General features: G+C 39.4%; 1 pseudogene; it reads left to right on the forward strand.

The window, feature by feature from the left end:
- The first annotated feature begins 16940 nt into the window (after positions 1 to 16940).
- On the forward strand, positions 16941 to 18728 carry LOC129238375 (uncharacterized; annotated as a pseudogene).
- Positions 18729 to 19021: the final 293 nt, after the last annotated feature.

Genomic DNA, 19021 nt, shown 5'->3' on the forward strand with positions numbered 1-19021 from the left:
TTTAATAAATTTTACTTGGACCACTTGAGATCTCAGGAACGGATATTTGTAGGTCAAAAGTTTATATGAGAACATTTGCAGATTTGTTTTACATATAAGTTTTTGTATTGTTATTTCTTCCCAAACCATTTATTTAAGAGTTATTGGCCTTTAAAATAAAGTAATATTTGGTAAATTTTTGTACTTTTATTCAAAATCTCATGGTTTTTCCCACTGCAGATGTTCAAGTTCTAATAAGAGATTTTATTTTTCAACCGCACGCCAACTGAAAATGGGCGAGTAGTGTAAAATGATGCATTAAAAAATTTATTTATGGATAAGTTTTTTTTTTTCTTAGAAAAGAGCAGCTTGTGCCTATTGCCTCGTATTAAAGTCAATTAATCAACTTGATTATATTTGCCTATCATGTTTTCAATTTGTAAAATTACACAACAGAGGATTAAAGGGAAACCTTCGTAAAAAATCAAGGGAATAAAACACATAACAACAACTAAAAAAGAGGTTTTTTTTATTCCGCCTATAACAACATCTGCCGACCTATGACACTGACCTTCCCTCAACAAAATGAAACAAAAGACTCAAACAACAAATAATAATAAGAAAAAAAAAACAAAAACAAATTAGTGAAATAAAAGACTACCTAATAAATTCATGATATGAAGCGCAGAAAACCACTAAATAGCGGTGAAATAATAAAAATATGCCTAAAAGCAATTAAGATCGTTTTCGACTCTTGCGTTGTAATGCGGCCGAATTTACATGAAAAAATACCTTGAACCCTGAAAGCGCCCCAAGCAAACTTTAAAGCGAATGATTAGAGGAAAATAGGGAAACAGCAGCAACAAGAAAGACAACTCAGGCAGTTGGAGTGTCTGCGAGTGGCTCACTGTTGATATCTAAGCTTCGGTCAGTATCTTCCGCCGCCTAGAGATGTGGTAATTGTTGCTAAGCCGGCTTTGGTTGCTGGGGTGGCACTTATGTACATTTCATGGGCTACAGTGGAGACTAATCAAAAATAGATTTAAATAATTTCGAAAGCAAAAACATGACGCACCGAAAATAAAAATAGCTGACAGTTTCAGACTACAAAGACCCGACCGAACAGTACAAAAATGGGGAAAAGCGTGAAGTTGGATATCTGAAAATTGTGCGAGAGCTAAAAGAATATAATGGCCAGCATGTGTATAATGTATGCGTATGTGTGTGCGTGTGTGTAATGCATGTATGTGTGTGTCATAGTACAAAGAAGAAAGCACAAGTTGTACTCGTCAAGCGTGTGATAAATGACAACGAAAATGAAGAATAGTTAGGTGAAATGTGAGAAGGTGATTATTTGGTAGAAGATGCAGATAAAGCATGAGCGAGTATTACATACATACATGAGCGTGTATGATTAGTTATTAGTAGAGATGCCAGGATTGATTACAAATTTAATTCGGGTTGATTAATAAAAATAATTACATAGTGCCGGGAACACAATTAGTTAAATTTAGCAGCTTGACTTTTTTGTTTTATTTTTTTTTTAGAAGAATTTTAGCGGATATGATATTCTTAGGGTTGATCACTATAGAAATTTCAAAAAGTGGATTTTTCGTTGTTTATTTAAACGACTCACTCAAGGGACTAAGATGAAAAAATTACTTAATATTTACGTTTTGAATTTCGCGGCAGCCCTCCTCGCTTCTCGGCAAGCAACGACTGTGTGTCCGTCATGGAAAAGCTCCTCATAAAAACATAAAATTGTAGGTCTCCCTATTTGTGGAACAACATCAAAGTGCACACCACAAATATGAAGAGAAGCTCGGCCAAACACTGAAGAATGAGGTGGAAGGGCCAATTACTATTATTACTGTTATTATTATATGAAAGTCCTAGTCATTCTGGTATACTCTTTATGAAGTGGATTGACAAAAGAGAGGTTACAGCTTTATCTAACTTTCATGATCCGAGTAAATTTGTAAAGGTACAACAACGCCAAAGCGATGGTTCTGTCAAAGAAATCGAAAAGCCTGAAATAATACACGACTATAATATGCACATGAATAACGTTGACAAGTTAGATTAGCTAAAGAAGTACTACGAGCTGAACAGAAAAAGCCGCAAGTGGTGGCACCGAATATTTTTCATTTTCTTGATATTGCAGTCGTGAATTCTTTTATTATTTCTAAAAGTATAGGGTACCACTTACCCCTTAAGGACTTCAAACTTGATTTCATTTCAATACTATGAAGTTCAGCCTCACCACCTACTCTTGGAACCAAAAATAAAAAGCAAGCTAGAGTCCGCATAAAGTAAAACAAATCGTGTGTAGATCCAAGCCTACGATCCTCGTCATCTCACCAACCAGTCAGAACAACCTTACGTAGATGTGCGTACTGTAGCACGACAAGCCACCAAAGAAGGACTCAGTGGATGTGCTCAAGTTGTAATGTGCCACTTTGCCTCAGCAAAACAAAAACTTGTTTCAATGAGTTTCATAAATAATCCTCGCACTCTATGCGCGATGGTATAAAAATCGTACCACATCATTGTACCAAATCCTGCAAGGATAAACATTTTTTTTTTTACATTTTCTTCATTAAATGTCTCGAATAAATGAAATAAAAAAATCTTTGTGTTTAATTTTTAGCGATTTTTTTCAGTGCGCCGGAAAGAGTTAACCTGATGTTGGAGAGCATCGTACGAGCCGCAGAACTTAATCGCCCAGGCACAATATGTTATAAGAGCGTACAATTGTTGGCGTATGCCGATGATATCGATATCATCGGCCTCAACAACCGCGCTGTTAGTTCTGCTTTCTCCAAACTTGATAAAGAGGCAAAGCGAATGGGTCTGGTGGTGAACGAGGACAAAACAAAGTACCTCCTGTCTTCAAACAAACAGTCGGCGCACTCGCGTATCGGCACCCACCTCACTGTTGACAGTTATAATTTTGAGGTTGTAAAAGACTTCGTGTATTTAGGAACCAGCATTAACACCGATAACAATGTCAGCCTTGAAATCCAACGTAGAATCTCTCTTGCCAACAAGTGCTCTTTTGGACTGAGCAGTAAAGTCCTCTCTCGACGAATAAAACTTAGATTCTGTAAGCTTCTCATCTTGCCCGTCCTATCGTATAGCCCAGAAGCTTAGACGATGACAACATGGGCCCATGGACTTGGCAGTGTTAAATGCAATGCAGATAGACATGCAATTGTTAAATGTGGGTATTGAAGGAAGTGCGAGTAGATTGGTATATGCGAAGTGGTTGAACATGCGTTAGACCATTGGTGGCTTGCAACCAATGCGAATTCAAGTAAACTAGCTTCGCTAGTGCAGCAAAAATATTTATACATACATATAAATTGGCGCAAAATTAATCACCCAATCTTGCGATTTATAAATTTCGCAAATGCCGTCATGCGTTAATCATATTTGATAAAAAGTTAAAAAAAAATGTCCATTACTAAAAATCCTCAGCCACTGTTCGGCTCGCTCGACAACTAAACTATGGTACCTGGGTGCTTTCAGCTTTGAAAGGCTAGAATCTCTCCCTGAACTGGAGCTTGAGCGACAACTATAATTCGCGAACTGAACGCCCATCTTGCGTTATGCATATTTTTGCTAAATAGGACTCTGATTTGGTATCGCTATGGACTAAAATGGTCTCTGCGTGGATTCGACCAGCCAGTATAACCTAACCTAAACTAAAATATTTTTTTTTTATTTAGTAAAAAATTTATTCCAAAATAAAAATAAATGATTAATTTTGTTTTTCGCAATTTCGCAATTTAGATCCCCATACAATGTGAATAAACATATAAGGCAACAACAAAACAGCTGGACGCTTTAACATTGAAATCAGCATTCGCAAGGAAAACGAAAAAAAGCAAAACAAATCAGCTGCTATAGCGAAGTCACCTTTTGGGGATTCGTCTTGCAAGGAATTGAATGCCAAATTCGAAGCAGACTGGAGTGGAGTTTGGCTTTATAAATACGCATTTTCAAAATATTCCAATGCCCGCTCCACTAAGCTTATAGATGTTATGCCCTGAAAACGCCTCCACCTGTTCGTGAAAGTTCCATCAAAATCGTTGCAGTCATTTTGGTGATTAGCCAGAAAAAAAGATAGGCACACACTTTAAAAAAGCGGGCTTATGACCTTACAAAAGTTTTTATTTCCAAATCACAGATAAACATTTCAATTTTATTTATGTCTATCGGAGATGATGTATCTGCTAATGCTTGTACTATGACTTAGCAATTCGAGCACGAAATCCAAAATGAAATGCAATCACATTGAAGGCGGAGCAGCAAATCATAGAAGTACCACCCAAATTGATACGAAATCCACATTGACTAAAGAAAGGAAAATAAATTTGTATTTCAGCGAGAGGAAACTCCAGCTACCAAATTCAAAGAAATATGTACACATCTAAATGACCATTCTCCCAAAAGCATAATTTATCAATTTGCTCAAATCAAATACTATTTTTTTATTGTACGATTTTCATGTACGTTTGTGTACCACCAACACACGCGAATAAATGCGGTCAGCTTACGAAAACATGCACAAGCGGCGGGTTCAATCAAAATATAAAGCATCCACTGCGCCAACGCACACCAACAGATGCTGGCTGACGGGTCAGCAGCAGCAGTACACACACACACACACACGCATTTGCCAAGCTGAATTTATGTACATCCGAACGAGTGTGTTGCCTTCTGTTTTCGATTTTTTGCGCTCATAGAAACTGTAGTACGCAGCATCCGATTGTTACGGGCGCGTATGCTGACGCTGCGTCGCTGAGTTATGATTTTCAATTATTCAAACTGCAAACGCGTCCGGACAAACAAAAGCATAAATTGTGTAAAATCGCAAAAACACTGACGCCTCCAGGCAGGGTGGCACAACTTGTCGATGCACTAAAATTTAGGTGGGATTATCTTTATTTAAAAAGTAAATATTAGAAAATGGTTTAAAAACAACTTTTGGGAATAGAAAATAGAATTTCAATGAATTTTACAAAAACGCGCGGAAAAATAATAGAAATACTGCCAGGCAGTACAGGGTGCATGGCTACATTTGTGAGTGCCAGGTTCGAGTTTTCGTGCATGAAACATAAACTTACAGCAACAGTGCACTCTACCCAGCTTGTGGAGAGGCGTATGAGACGGCGGACCAATTTCTGTGCATCTGCCTGACCCTCGCTCGAGTCAGGCTTGAGGCCTTTGGCACTGATGGCACCTCATTTCAAATGATGTTTGGGGGGTGTTTCTTTAAAAACGTGTGAAACGGAAACGAAAAAAGATTTTTTATTTTTGTTTTGAGTGTTTAATTTTTTAATCTGTTGTTAAGAAACCAAAAAAATTTTTTTTGCCATACGAGGTTCGTTTAAAAAGTTGTCAGCCTGCAAAAAATGGTCTTCCAAAAACTGGTATATCGCTGATAATACGGATTTCGGGACTCACAGGCGTCTGAAAACAAAAAGACAAAAAGGTTCTTGTCCAGTATGAATGTCGTTATCGTGTGAACTACCATCTTAAAAAAAAAATAGATAAAAAAATATATAAAAATGGCGGACGTTCAAAGGTGAAAAACCGTTTTTTCAGCCTTTTTTTACTTAAATGATCTGAAAAAAGTACTAATAAATTTTTTTCCGAATGAAGGCCATTTTGAAGGCGGACAACTTTTTGAATGCACCTCGTATGACCAAAAACAAAAAATGTGTTTTTCAACAATGAATCAAAAACTGAAATGCTTAAAACAAAAATAAAAAATTTCTAATGAGTTGAGGGCCTTAAGAAGCGTCCACCCTGGCTCCTTGGCATCACAAGATCTTCTCAGTTTCTTCTGAGGTCGGGTTAGATTAGGTTAGGTAAAATGGCTGCCCTTGCGAGGGGCCCACTTGGACAAAAATTAAAATTAGTTCTTTGTGATACCATACAGGAGAAGGGGAGGGGACAGGAAAAAAAGGGAGGAATTAGACGGAATCCAGGGCTTGGATTAGAGGATGACGACCAACGAGTGGCGATTTACGTTTGTGTTAACCGTTTTAAGCTGGTGATGAATTTTATCCGTAAATCCGCTTGACGCAATGGCAGGCCTCACCGCATGTACACCTAACGGACAGTGTCCGGAGAGGATACCTATCAAAATCGATAACATGGCTTTGTTAGCCGTAAAAGTTCTCTCGAGCGCCCCTGATCTACCCGCGGCCAGATGGACCACGCGACTTTACACGTTTGCGTACTAGCCCAGCGTTCGCTGTGTTGACGCGAGGCCCATCTTTCCAGTAGCAGACCACAGGTGCTTAAGGGAACTCCAATCCTCTCGTACCGCGATGAAGCCGTTCCAAGGGTTCCTTGTCTAGCCAGCTCATCAGCCCAGCAGTTTCCTTTTAAGCCGCTGTGACCGAAAACCCAAGTGAGTCTAATATCAAAGTATTCCGATGCAATCGAGAAAGAAATCAGGCATTCCTTGACTAATTTCCAACGCACAAACAGCGAGCTCAAGGCTCTAATTGCCACTTGACTGTCGGAGTAGATATTTACCTCCTTTTCTGTAATTACAGAAGCGAGCAGCCAACCCAAAGCTTCCTTCATTGCGGCTACTTCTGCTTGGAAAACACTACAGTGGTCCGGATCTTAAATTTGAACTTGATGGGGAGCTCCTTGCAGAGTACTCCCCCACCAATCTTCCATCCAACTTTGAGCCACCCGAAAACAGATTTGCCTTGCCCTGCATCCCTGCATCCAAATGCAAATGAATGGAAAAAGTTCCGCTCGGACCTAGCGATGGTGTACAATGATCTAGCACCATGGGGATAAAGTCAAAGTTGGAGGTCGGGTAGATTTAAAGAAAATTAAAAAAACTATGAACACTAAACCCCTTTTAAAAAGAAATATTACTCAGACTATAAGATGGCGTAGCGACCTCACCGGCAAAATCGCCCGAGTCCTTAAATATACGAAATCCATGCTGAGCCAAAATAATCATAATCTTGGCACACTGCTTTTTATGAAAGGCAGGCGCGCCCAGAGGCTGCCACAAATTTCTGCAGATTCAGTACAGATTCAGAAAAGGAATAAACTAGTTTGCATCTTCTGTGCCACTCTTCTGCGTTATTTGTACGAAGGCTTACTACTTTAGGTAGGCAATTCTTTAATGAGTTGGAAGATCTCAGCTCTGTAGAAATTATGGATCTTCTAAACTTCTTGAACAGTTCACATTGGTTTTAAGAAGATCAAGACAAGTTTTTCACATGGCATCAGAACGAGCTAAGAGCCTGATTGTGCCACATAGTGGGTAACCGCTGCAACATAACTAAACTCAAGGCATCTAAAGAAGTTAGAGTTTAAGCAACGTTGAAAGTTCTCTACTTCCTCTTCGTTACTGCAGTTGCAACAGAAGTCGAAAAACGAAACCCAATATGTTTCAATGAGTGCTCCCAGTGTCCGGAGATGATACCAACCATTGTACTAATGAATGGCCGGTCTAGATTGATGAGGAACTTAGTTAGGCGCTCAGTATTTCTAAGTTAAACGTATGTAGTTATCTCAGAATGGGACTCAGTGGCTCATCTACTGTTGGCTTGCAGATTGTAAACCGCCGGTGCATTTTTAATAGATCTTGTTTGATTTTTTCCCGAGCTTCTTCAGCAATTTATTAGTATGCGAGTGTATTTCTGGTAGGTCTCTTTATTTGTGGAACAAAAAATAGGGACGCACTCCACAAATAGGAAGAGGAGCTCGGCCAAACACCCACAAATAGGGAAATGAATACACAGAACTGTAGTTTTAAGTAGCCTGCAATGGGTAGGTTCTGGTTCTTATGGGGAGCTTACTCAGAAGAGTGATGCACTCGGAGGTGAACCATTCTGACAATGTCAGTGGCTTTTGAAAAAAGAATTTCTACTTATAATAAGTATCAGGAAAATCAAATTCTCGATATCAGGTTAAATATGTGTGGAGATTTAGTAAACATTATAAACTAAGGCACAAACAAACTAAAAGAAAAAATTGTATAAAAAAGTGAAAGAAAATGAAAATTTTCAAATTTTTTTAGCATTTTTAAGAACAAAATATAATAAAAGGGCAAATTTTATTTTTTTTATTTTTGGTTTTCTGAAGTTTTTTTTAAGATGTTTTTTAAGAGTTTTTTAGAACTAGCAGCTGTTGGAAAGGAAAAAAGCTCGGATTTTCAGCGAAATTTTGTTTTTAAGTTCAAATCGTAGCTTCTAAGACGTTTAAATATAACACAGGCCAACAACCAAACAACTTTTTCGATAATTTTAACTAATTACTTTGTACTGATTACGAAAAAAATTATTAAAAAGTTATATCACCCATCAATTTTTCACATTAACACAATTAAGTAAAAATAAAGTTTATGTACCAAAATGTATAGGATATATTTCACAGTCCTGCGAGGTACAGTTTCTAAAACGGCTAAGGGTGTTTCTTGAAGGTTTTTTTATGCTGAAAACGAACATGACCTTGAAAATGTTGCAGCACGTCAGGATTTTTGGCAATTTGAGGTTAAATAGTCAAAAAATGCAGATATTGGCCATTTAAAAAATTTTTTTTTGACAAAGGTAAAGAAAAACCCATAGCGCTTTTAGAAGTTGTAAAAAAGCGAGATTTTGCAGGCCTGTGTAATTTTTAAAAACTAAAAAAAAATTATTGAAAAAATTTATTTAAAAAAAAGTTAAATTTATTTGTGTATTTTTAAGAATAAAATGTAGTTAATCCGCAAACTAAAAAAAAAGAGAGTAATTGTATTGGTTTTTATGTGGAACCGACAGCTTTTAGATAGAAAAATTAGGCTTTTCGGCGAAATGTTGAGTTTAAAAGGTTTATAAATTTTGATCGGCACACCCAAGCAAAAAGGTCTTGCGTTATGTTTCAAATAATTTTAATATTTGATAGATTAAAAACTTGTATGCGTTTGAATCTTATTGAGTGGTTTGATCTTGAAATAGTGTGTATATTAGTACATATGAACGAAGTGTACTCGAGAAAACATCATAAGAAAAAACAAATTAAACACATTAGGGCAAAGGTTTCGTGAGAGTATTTTAATTTATTTTACAAAGCTAGAATACTTAACAGAGTTGTTATATTAGTTTGGGGAAAAATAAATCCCTTATTTTTTCGGTAGATGGCTGTAGTGACCGATAACTCACAAAGCATCGATCAAAAAATTTAAGGTTTATGATCGTCGTCAAGGTGATATTTCACACTAAAAAATTCTTTTGCTGTTTTCTGCTTGTCCGATTCAGTTGTGAGTTACAGGGTGTTAACGATAGAAGTCAGCAAAGTTGAAAATTCGGTTTATTTTACAGTTTCTTTGATAAAGGCGAAAATGCTAGCCAAGCCGCTGAAAGTGAGAATGGTGTTTATGGTACGGATACTGCACCAGCTAATTACGTGCAATTTTGGTTTCGTTTATTCCGTTTAGGCATTTTTGATGTTAAAGAAAATGTCGATATTGTTCAAAATGTCGATAAAATCACAGCTCGAAGTTGACAGGTATGTTAGCAGTCGTAGTAAAGCCCAGGAGCTAAAGATCGACCATAAAACAGTTTTAAACCATTTGCGCAAAAAGAATGGGTATAAAAAATCAAATAGCAAATCGGATATTACCCATCGGGTAGGAAGGGGTTGCACAAAAATGCATGATATAAGGTGGGCTTATATTGAATGTAACCTTTTTGTAGCATATTCAAACAACTTATTAGGTGCGCAACTAAGTTCTCGCTGTTTGTCAATAGATGCCGCCACCAGTGTCTGCTAGTCGATTCTAACATAAACTAAACATCATAAACCAAGCTTAGACATATGGCAAACAAACTGCTTCTACACATTAGTGGTTCTCTTTTGGTATCTATACTCTTGGTTTTTGGAAATGTCTGATTTTGTGCCGAATAATCGTCATTTGCGGGAAGTGATGATTTTCCTCTTCCATTCGAAAAAAAAAACGGCGGCTGAAGCGCATCGAGAGCTACAAGAAGTTTATGGAGATGCTGCTTTAAGTGAAATAACGTGCCGAGTATCGTTCCGTCGCTTCAAAGACGGTGATTTTAATGTTGACGACCGTCCACGTGAAGGAAGGCCAAAAACCTTCGAAGACGCTGAATTGGAGACATTGCTCAATGAGGATCCGTGTCAAATGCAAGAAGAGCTTGCTTCAGTATTAGGAGTTTTCCGCCAATCAATTTCCAAGCGATTGCATGCCTTGGGAATGATTCAGAAACAGGGGACTTGGGTTCCTTATGAGTTAAAACCAAGGGATGTTGAACGTCGTTTTTTCGCCTGTGAATAACTGCTCCAGCGGCAAAAAAGGAAGGAGTTTCTTCATCGCATCGTGACGGGTGATGAAAAATGGACTCATTACAGCAATCCAAAGAAAATAAAGTCATGGGGACCGCCCGGTCATGCTTCTACGTCGTCGGCTCGGCCGAATATTCACGCTGCCAAGGTTATGCTATGTATTTGGTGGGACCCAGTTGGTGTTACTTATTATGAACTGTTAAAACCAAGCGAAACCATCACTGGGGATCGGTATTGACTTCAATTGATGCGATTGGGCCGAGCAGGAGAACGGAGAGGATGAAAAAGTGATTGTACATCACGACAACGCTCCGCCTGACGTTGCCAAACCCGTTAAAGCGTACCTGGAAACACTGAAATGGGAAATCCTACCCCTCCTGCCATTTTCTCCAGATATTGCGCTGCCCGATTATTACCTGTTCCGATCGATGGCCCATCGTCTAGCTGGCCAGCAGTTCCATTCATATGACGACATCAAAAAATAGCTTGAGCAGTGGATAGCCTCAAAAGATGAACCGTGTTTTACCGCGACGGTATACGAGATCTACCAGAAAGATGGGAAAAAGTAGTAGCCAGCGATGGGCAATACTTTCAATGATTCACTTGTAACCATTTTTTCAGAATAAAGTTGTACTTTCATCAAAAAACAGCGAACACTTAGTTGCGCATCTAATACATTTACATGCAAAACAAAAAAACGAAAAATTGCGTTGCAGATAAGCCAAAAATTGATGGTCAAAAAGTATGCAAAATACTTTTTTTTTCAAGTTAATGTCATAGGTGACAGACGCGGCAACGATTCGTTTAATTTTTATTGAAAATGCAAATAGGTTAGGTTGCAGCAGTTGTCCACTGTCAGGCTCATAGCCTGATGCCGCGTGGGGAGCTTGTCCTTATCTCTCCTATTACCAGTGCATCTTTTTCAAACTTTGAAGATCTTTAATTTCTGCAGTGCTAAGATCTTTCAAGTCATTAAAAAATTGCCTACCTAAAATGGTAAATCTAAGTCTGGATAGAGCAGGACTATGACACAGGACGTGCGAATCGTCTCTTCCTCTACCCAATCTAGACAGCTTGTGCAGAAGTCATGTGTTTGCACACCCATCCTTTGGGCGCCTCTGCCTATTAGGCAGTGTCTCTTTATGTATAACGGAAATCAGTGAGCCAAGACTATGCTTATTTTGGCTTAGCAAAGACCTTTTTTTAGTAGGAGAAAGCGTCGAAAGCCTAGATGGCTATTGTGGCCGTCAGCGTGGGCCTTTAACCCGAACTAAAGCCTCCTCTTGTCCGAACGGTTGCTGCTCCCGGAACCTTGCCGCTAAGTAATACAACATTTTTCAGTAAGAGCTCTTCAACTTTTGAACTTTTTTGAATAAAACACAAACGGTTTGACTTTTTTAACTAATTTTTTTTTGTTATCGAGTTTGAACATATACATTTAAGTATGAAATTCGCTTTCTTTTGCATGACCACCGCGTGCACGTTTTACGAAGTCCAATCGTTGTGAACCCAATTTTCGACAACTCTTTTGCATAAATCGGCCGAGGCGTCCAATCACACGAGCGCGGCGGCCATTCGACCGGTCCATTTCTGGAAATAATGCGCTCATCGAACTTACTCTTCAACAAATCAATTGTAGCGTGTGCTGTGTGGCTTGTGGCCCAGTCCTGTTGAAACCACATGTAGTCTAAGTCCATACCATTCGATTACGGCCAAAAATAATCGTTTATCATGTCGCGGTATCGATTTCCATTCACAGTAACGTGGCGATCGTTCTCGTCAATGAAAAAATATGGGCCAATTACGCCGCCGGCATGTAAACCGCACCAAACAGTGATTTTTTCGGGATGCAACGGTGCGTCATGAATCACGTGTGGATTGCTTTCTGCCCAGTAACGCATATTTTGCTTGTTGACGAAGCCATTGAGCCAAAAGTGAGCTTCATCACTGAAGATGATTTTTTGGAAAATTTATAAATTTTCATAAAAAATTTGCACGATTTGCAATCGTTGCTCAAGTGTGTAGCGTTCCATGATGAAATGTATACTAATGAAGTTTACAAATGACAAGCGAAAAATAAAAAATATTGCGTCGTTCGCCCTCCCTATCGGAAAAAGTTGAAGCGCACCTATTGAAAAACGCTGTACGTCGGGAGGCCATTATTGATTATTTTAACTCAAATCGTCAGTCCGGTAACTGTCCGGTATTTACGCTGCGATGGCTAATCGCCGGGCTCCTTCCTCCTCAGGCAACATTTTTGTTATACGCGCTTCAGCTCTTTAATAAGCAGATTAACCGGGATTTTTCTCGATATTCCGGCTATGGCATTAACGGAAATCGTGCGGGTAACCGCTCACTTCTCTTAACGCGCTGAGTAAGTGTGTCACTTTTACTTCCTTTATAAATCGGCCCATATCGCTGCTGCATACATTATAACAGACGTAGTTACTAAGGAGAGTAACTGACGTTTCTTGATAGTCCATGTGCTCGTTGCGCTCTTTTGCCAACTGGTGAAAGATAATCCTTTAAAGTCATTTGGGAGTCAAAGATAATACCAAAATACTTAAAGTACGACGGCGATTTTATGTGGCATTCGCCCACAGTAATGATCAACTCCTCACGTGCCTTTATCGTCATGTTCGTCAACGACCACTAACTCGATTTCGTCTGCATACCCAACGAGTGTGGCTCCTATAGGAAGTTTGATTATCGTTCCATAGAGCCCAGTACAGAACCTTGCGGTACGTCACCGGCCGCTTGATACTAATAGGACTATGAATAAGTTCGTGCGGTTTTTCTCGAAATTTGAAACTTTATTGACGTCAAATGGTTACAAATTTAATATTCAAAGTATTGTCCATCGCTTACTACTACTTTTTCCCATCTTTCTGGCAATTCACGGATTCCCTTTGTGAAAAATTCGGTCGGTTTTGCCGCAATCCACGAATCGATCCATTTTTTGACTTCATCGTAATTACGGAAGTGCTGGTCAGCCAGGCCATGTTGCATCGATCGGAAGAGATAGTAATCGGATGGCGCAAGGTCTGGACTATACGGCGGGTGGGGTAGGACATCCCATTTGAGCGTTTCTAAGTATGTTTTGACCACTTGTGCAACATGTGGCCGAGCATTGTCATGTTGAAAAATAACTTTGTCGTGTCTATCAGCGTATTGCGGCCGTTTTTCTCGCAGTGCTCGGCTCAAACGCATCAATTGTCGTCGGTAGACATCCCCCGTAATCGTTTCATTCGGTTTCAGTAGCTCATAATACACAACACCCAGCTGGTCCCACCAGATACACAGCATAACCTTCAGGCCATGAATATTCTGCGCCGACGTCGATGTTGAAGCATGGCCAGGGTATCCATACGTTGCCCGACGTTTTGGATTGTCGTAATGGACCCACTTTTCATCGCCAGTCACAATTCGATGCAAAAAACCCTTTCTTTTGTGCCGTTGAAGCAGTTGTTCGCATGCCATAAAACGGCGTTCAACGTCTCTTGGCTTCAATTCATACGGCACCCAATGGCCTACCTTTCGGATCATTCCCATGGCTTTTAAACGTTTGGAAATGGTTGATTGATCAACTCCCAAAGTTTTTGCAACCTCTTCTTGCGTTTGAGCCGGATCTTGATCGAGCAATTCCTCCAATTCGGTATCCATGAACTTTGGCGGCGCACCCTCGCGTTCTTCGTCTTCCAAGCCAAAATCACCACTTTTAAAGCGTGCAAACCACTTCTGGCACGTTCGCTCAGCTAGAGCATGCTCACCATAAACTTCCACCAAGATACGATGACTTTCGGCTGCTTTTTTCTTCATATTAAAATAATGAAGAAGAATTCCCCGCAAAAACACATTATTTGGCACGAAATTCGACATTTTCAAGTGTGGTAAAAATATTGTTGTTTACGCTTCAAATAAAAAACTTATACTGACGTTTGTGCCTTACGACAGTAGCTCTCCAATGAATGTTTGGAAATGTGGATCGATGGAATAATAATCAAGTTACGCCATCTGTTGTAAAACCGCACGAACTTATTCATAGTCATATTACTTAATCCTACAGTAGTCGCGCCCCTGAAACTAACGTAATTGGTCGCGCGGTCTACATATGTAATCCATTTTAAAATTAAAAATACAAGAGATAAATATTTAATTCTTCCATTGCTTTTGATTTAAGTATTCTTGTTATTGTTTAATTTATTAATATTAATCAAAAATATATTAACATAAATAAACTTTCTGTTCTTATATAAAATAAATAAAAACCAAAACTTCATTTTTTAACAAAAAATTAAGATACTTCAGAAAAGTATAAAATATATATAAAATAACCAGAAGATAATTGAGATGTTTTAATTGTTTTCGAAACATGACGAATATACAGTCTTGGAATGATCAGGACAAATGAATTTATTGCAAGCGTTACACACTTTACGGGTGCATTTATTACGGGCCCTTCCACAATCGCAGCAACGATCGACGTAGTTATTGTGCGTTGGACCTTGATGAGTTACAACTTGTGGAAGATCCAAGAAGTCTTTTATTTTAAATGTCAGTGTTCTAGGTAGCGTGGTAAGTGTTAATCTTTGGTGAGCCAGTGGTTTCATCCAAGACAAGGCTAAGTCTATGAGAAAATCCCGCCTTTTGACAGATTCATAGTTACTGTTTGCAGTGTAAATGCATAATGCGTTGAGAGCACTGAGGTTTACAAGATTATAGAACTTAGTCAGCGGCCACCTTCTCGAATTCCTAGATACGTCATAAAGAGAACACATCTTGTCAACCAGATCAACGCCATTTTTAGTGCGATTATAGTATGTTATTATTTCCGGCTTTCGTTGATCTCCGGTGTCAGAATCAATCGCTGCATTGTAGACATGACTATTACCACTTTGTTGGCTTTTGGTACATAAGAAACCAGAGTATATGGACAGTGAAATCCAAATTTTGAGGAGCATATTGGATTGCTTCTAGCTATTCTAAATTCCCGGGGAACTTCTTTTTTATCTTTTCGAACGGTAGCAACCATTGTAATTCCATTATCAAATCATTGCTTTGCTATTTTCAGAGAGGAAAACCAGTTGTCCATAGTAATATTGATATGTATATTCAAAATTGGTTGCACCATTCTCATCACGATATCAAATCTCTCGCTGCTTAACCGAAATGGACCTTCGGGTTGTTGGCCGGCGTAAATTTCTAAGTTATAGGTGTATGGGTAATAAACATCTACAAGTGCAAAAACTTTCAGTCCATACTTAGCAGGTTTATTTGGAATATACTGCCGAAAAGAACAACGCCCTCTGAAGGCCTAGAGTTGTTCGTCCAAAGTCATTTCAGCAGAGTAGCATACATATGTAAATATTATCAGAAAAGTTCCACAAAATTGTAAAATGAAAAAGTATGCCAAAAGTCCACTTTTATTTACAAAGTATAACTAGCTATTAGCATAAAACCTAATTTAAAATACTTACGTAATGGGTCGCGCGGCATACATACGTAGACCATGAATTTCACGAACCTCTAGCGACACTACTGCATGCGACAATTAACAGCGGAACACTGAGAGTGACTCTCTATTTGTTAGTTACAAGTAGCAAAAATCTCCAATGAAATCGATGCATGATTTTCAAGAAATTTAAAATTTAATAATGGTGGATTACATATGTAGACCGCGCGACTACTGCAGGGTTAATGTCATCTTTCGTGTCGTGGAGCAAAATCCTGTTTTTAAAGTAGTCGCCAACATTTAGCAGAGATTCAGTGCGTTTAGCATTGAAAGTCGGCCACAATTGTCGGGCGATTCTGCAGGGGGTTTCACTTCGCCATATTTCATTCGCTGCTCGTACAATTTCCTTAAAGATAAGTAGCTAATTTGATTGTAAGAGTATGTATATGTTATCTGTGTCCTAATCAGTAAACTTGATTCCAAGTTTCGCTAGTTCATTGGCTCTTCAGTTACCTCCAAGGTTCCAATGGCCAGGAACTTTTATTACTTCTAGGTGAAATGGCTCACAATATGCGATATTCCATGGCTAGGGGTGAGGGGTTTTATCGCCGCCTGGCTATCAGAGAAAATAAGAATATCATATCCAGGTATTGCATCATTCTGTACCAATGCAATGGCTTTTATTATTCCCATCAGTTTAGTCTGAAAGACACTACAGTAGTCGGGAAACAAAAAACTGAAGGAGATCTCCCAGATGTTCGGAAAATACACTTCCGCCCACCCAACCTTCCAGTTTGGAGCCGCTGCTGTGGATATACATGGATGGACTCGCCCTGCCTTACGTCGTCCCGTGCCCACTCTTCCATTGAGGGCAGGAGGATCGTGAACACTGTCATGGAAAGTGCAGGCGGGAGTGGATAGTTTATCAGTCTGGGAAGCTCCGAAATGCTAGCCATAGTCTTGCTTCAAGTGATGCAAATAAGTCTTTAGATATTTTTCCCTGCTTAATCTTTTGAGTATCTAATTTTTAAAGTATTAAGACATCTTTTAAGCAAAAGTGAACTGACTCCTTAAGAAATTTGCAATTCAGCGTAATCATTTTTTTCTTGGTGTAGTATATTTTTATATAAAATGTAATATTTGAAGAGGTGGTAGATGAATCAGCAATAAAAAGATGAGCTTGGCACAGGTTGGTGCGCAACCCCTGTGATCTCATCACACACGTGCATATGTGTGTGTATGCGCATGTGCATGTAAACATTATTTGAATTAAATTATGAACAGTAGTGAAAAAAATTTATAACAATACAAATAACAAGTAAATGTGAATGGGCAACTCAGTCAAAGAAAACCTCGCCGCTGATCAGCTTACAACGCCTAACATTTTCTCTTTTTGTATCTGTTGACGAATTGGAGGCAGCAACGGTGGCTTCCGCATTAGCGCAGAAGTTAATGAATTACAATTGAATGGAGTTTGTTAGATAAATTACCGTTTAATAAAGATTTTTGTAGAGCAATCGGCTTTTGTGAAGTGCGCACCTATAAAAGCAAAGTGTTGCACCTTTTGGGCACACAACAATCCACAGAATCGTTCAACCATCATCAAACCAAGCAAGCAGGAACATGCGTGGACTTATTGTAAGTGAAAGAGCTGCAATGATGCAGGATCAGGCTCGTTCGGAATTTGGATATTTGTAATAATTTCTGGTTTTACCGCTTTGTTTTTTGATTCTTTGTGCTTTTGCAGATTTTATGCACTTTTTTGGGCCTGGCCGCAGCTGGTCGCCTGCCGGGATATCAATACAACGCTCAATCATCAGGTGAACAGTTGAGACATACACACAGCCCACAGCCACATGCCCAGTACGGTATCATGCCAACGAGCGCTGCTGAAGTGTTGAAGGATCTGCAAACAATTATGTCAGTACAGTCAAACAATCTGGGACCGAACTTTGAGCTACATACCCAGCCTCAACAGGTGAGCTACAGTAGTCAGTCACTTTCAGTGGGTAACGTCGGTAGCGCTGCCTCTGCGCCAGGATCTTTGGGACAACCTCAGGCGCGCTATTTGACTCCTGTCTCAGCTGCGGTCAACACTTTGCAGCAGCAGCAGCAGCAGTATTCGCAACAACATCAACAATTCCCACAACAACAGCAACAACAACAAGTTCAACAACCACAACAACTTGTGCCACAACAACAGCACATTGCCTCGCAACAGCAACAATTCCAGCAACCTCAGCAAGTTGCCATCGAACAACAACAAATTTCCCAACAGTTTTTGGCTGAGCAGGAACAAGCACAGCATTTGCAGCAGCAACAACAACAACAAGTAGAACCTGAAACCGTTATTTCAAAACGCTTCTATTTGCATGCCGCACCCGAAGATGACGAGGAAGAGTTGAAAGAACGTCACGTGACAATCGGCAAGCCACGTAAAAACTACAATGTTGTCTTCATTAAATCATCTGACAAGGCCACCAAGAAGGCATCAATCAAAATCACCCCGGCTGCCAATGAAGAGAAAACCGTTATCTATGTGTTGAACAAAAAGCAAGAAGCTGCCGACATTGATGCGCAAGTATTTGAGCCGATCACCACCACAGCTAAGCCAGAGGTGTATTTCATTAAGTACCAGACGGCCGAAGAGGCGGCGCATGCGCAACAAACCATACAAGCACAATACGACGCCTTGGGCGGTTCGACACAAATCACTAACGAAGGTGTAGCACCAGTGAGCTCCGTCATTGGGTCTCTGGAGGCCAACAAACACGCTGAAGCTGGAGCAGCTGGAGCCCTCGAGGTAGCTCACGACTCGCCCACCGCTCAGGCTGATGAGCAACATACTGGGCTGTCAATAGGTGCACAGCCGCAGGAACAAGCGCTTGGCGTTCAGCTACCGGTGGCACAGAACGTCAATACAAACAACGGTTACTTGCCACCAGTAAGGTATTACCGTTAATTAAAATGTTCGGTGCAGATGTGCGTTGATGGCATTGGCTCGTGATTGCTGCCTCCAAGCATAGTTATTGATTTATTGTACTTGTTATTTGATGTTGTAGTTTTTTTATAACTTTTTATACAGTTTGTAGGTTAAGTTTGTTACAAAATAAAAAGAAATGAAAAAAAACCAATATTAGAAATTTTATCCACTAACTTACTTACTTTCTTACTTACTTACTTACTTACTTACTTACCTACTTACCTACTTACTTACTTACTTACTTGCCTACTGACCTACATACTTACTTACTT

The sequence above is a fragment of the Anastrepha obliqua genome, chromosome 1, assembly GCF_027943255.1.
Source record: "Anastrepha obliqua isolate idAnaObli1 chromosome 1, idAnaObli1_1.0, whole genome shotgun sequence".
Lineage (NCBI taxonomy): Eukaryota > Metazoa > Arthropoda > Insecta > Diptera > Tephritidae > Anastrepha > Anastrepha obliqua.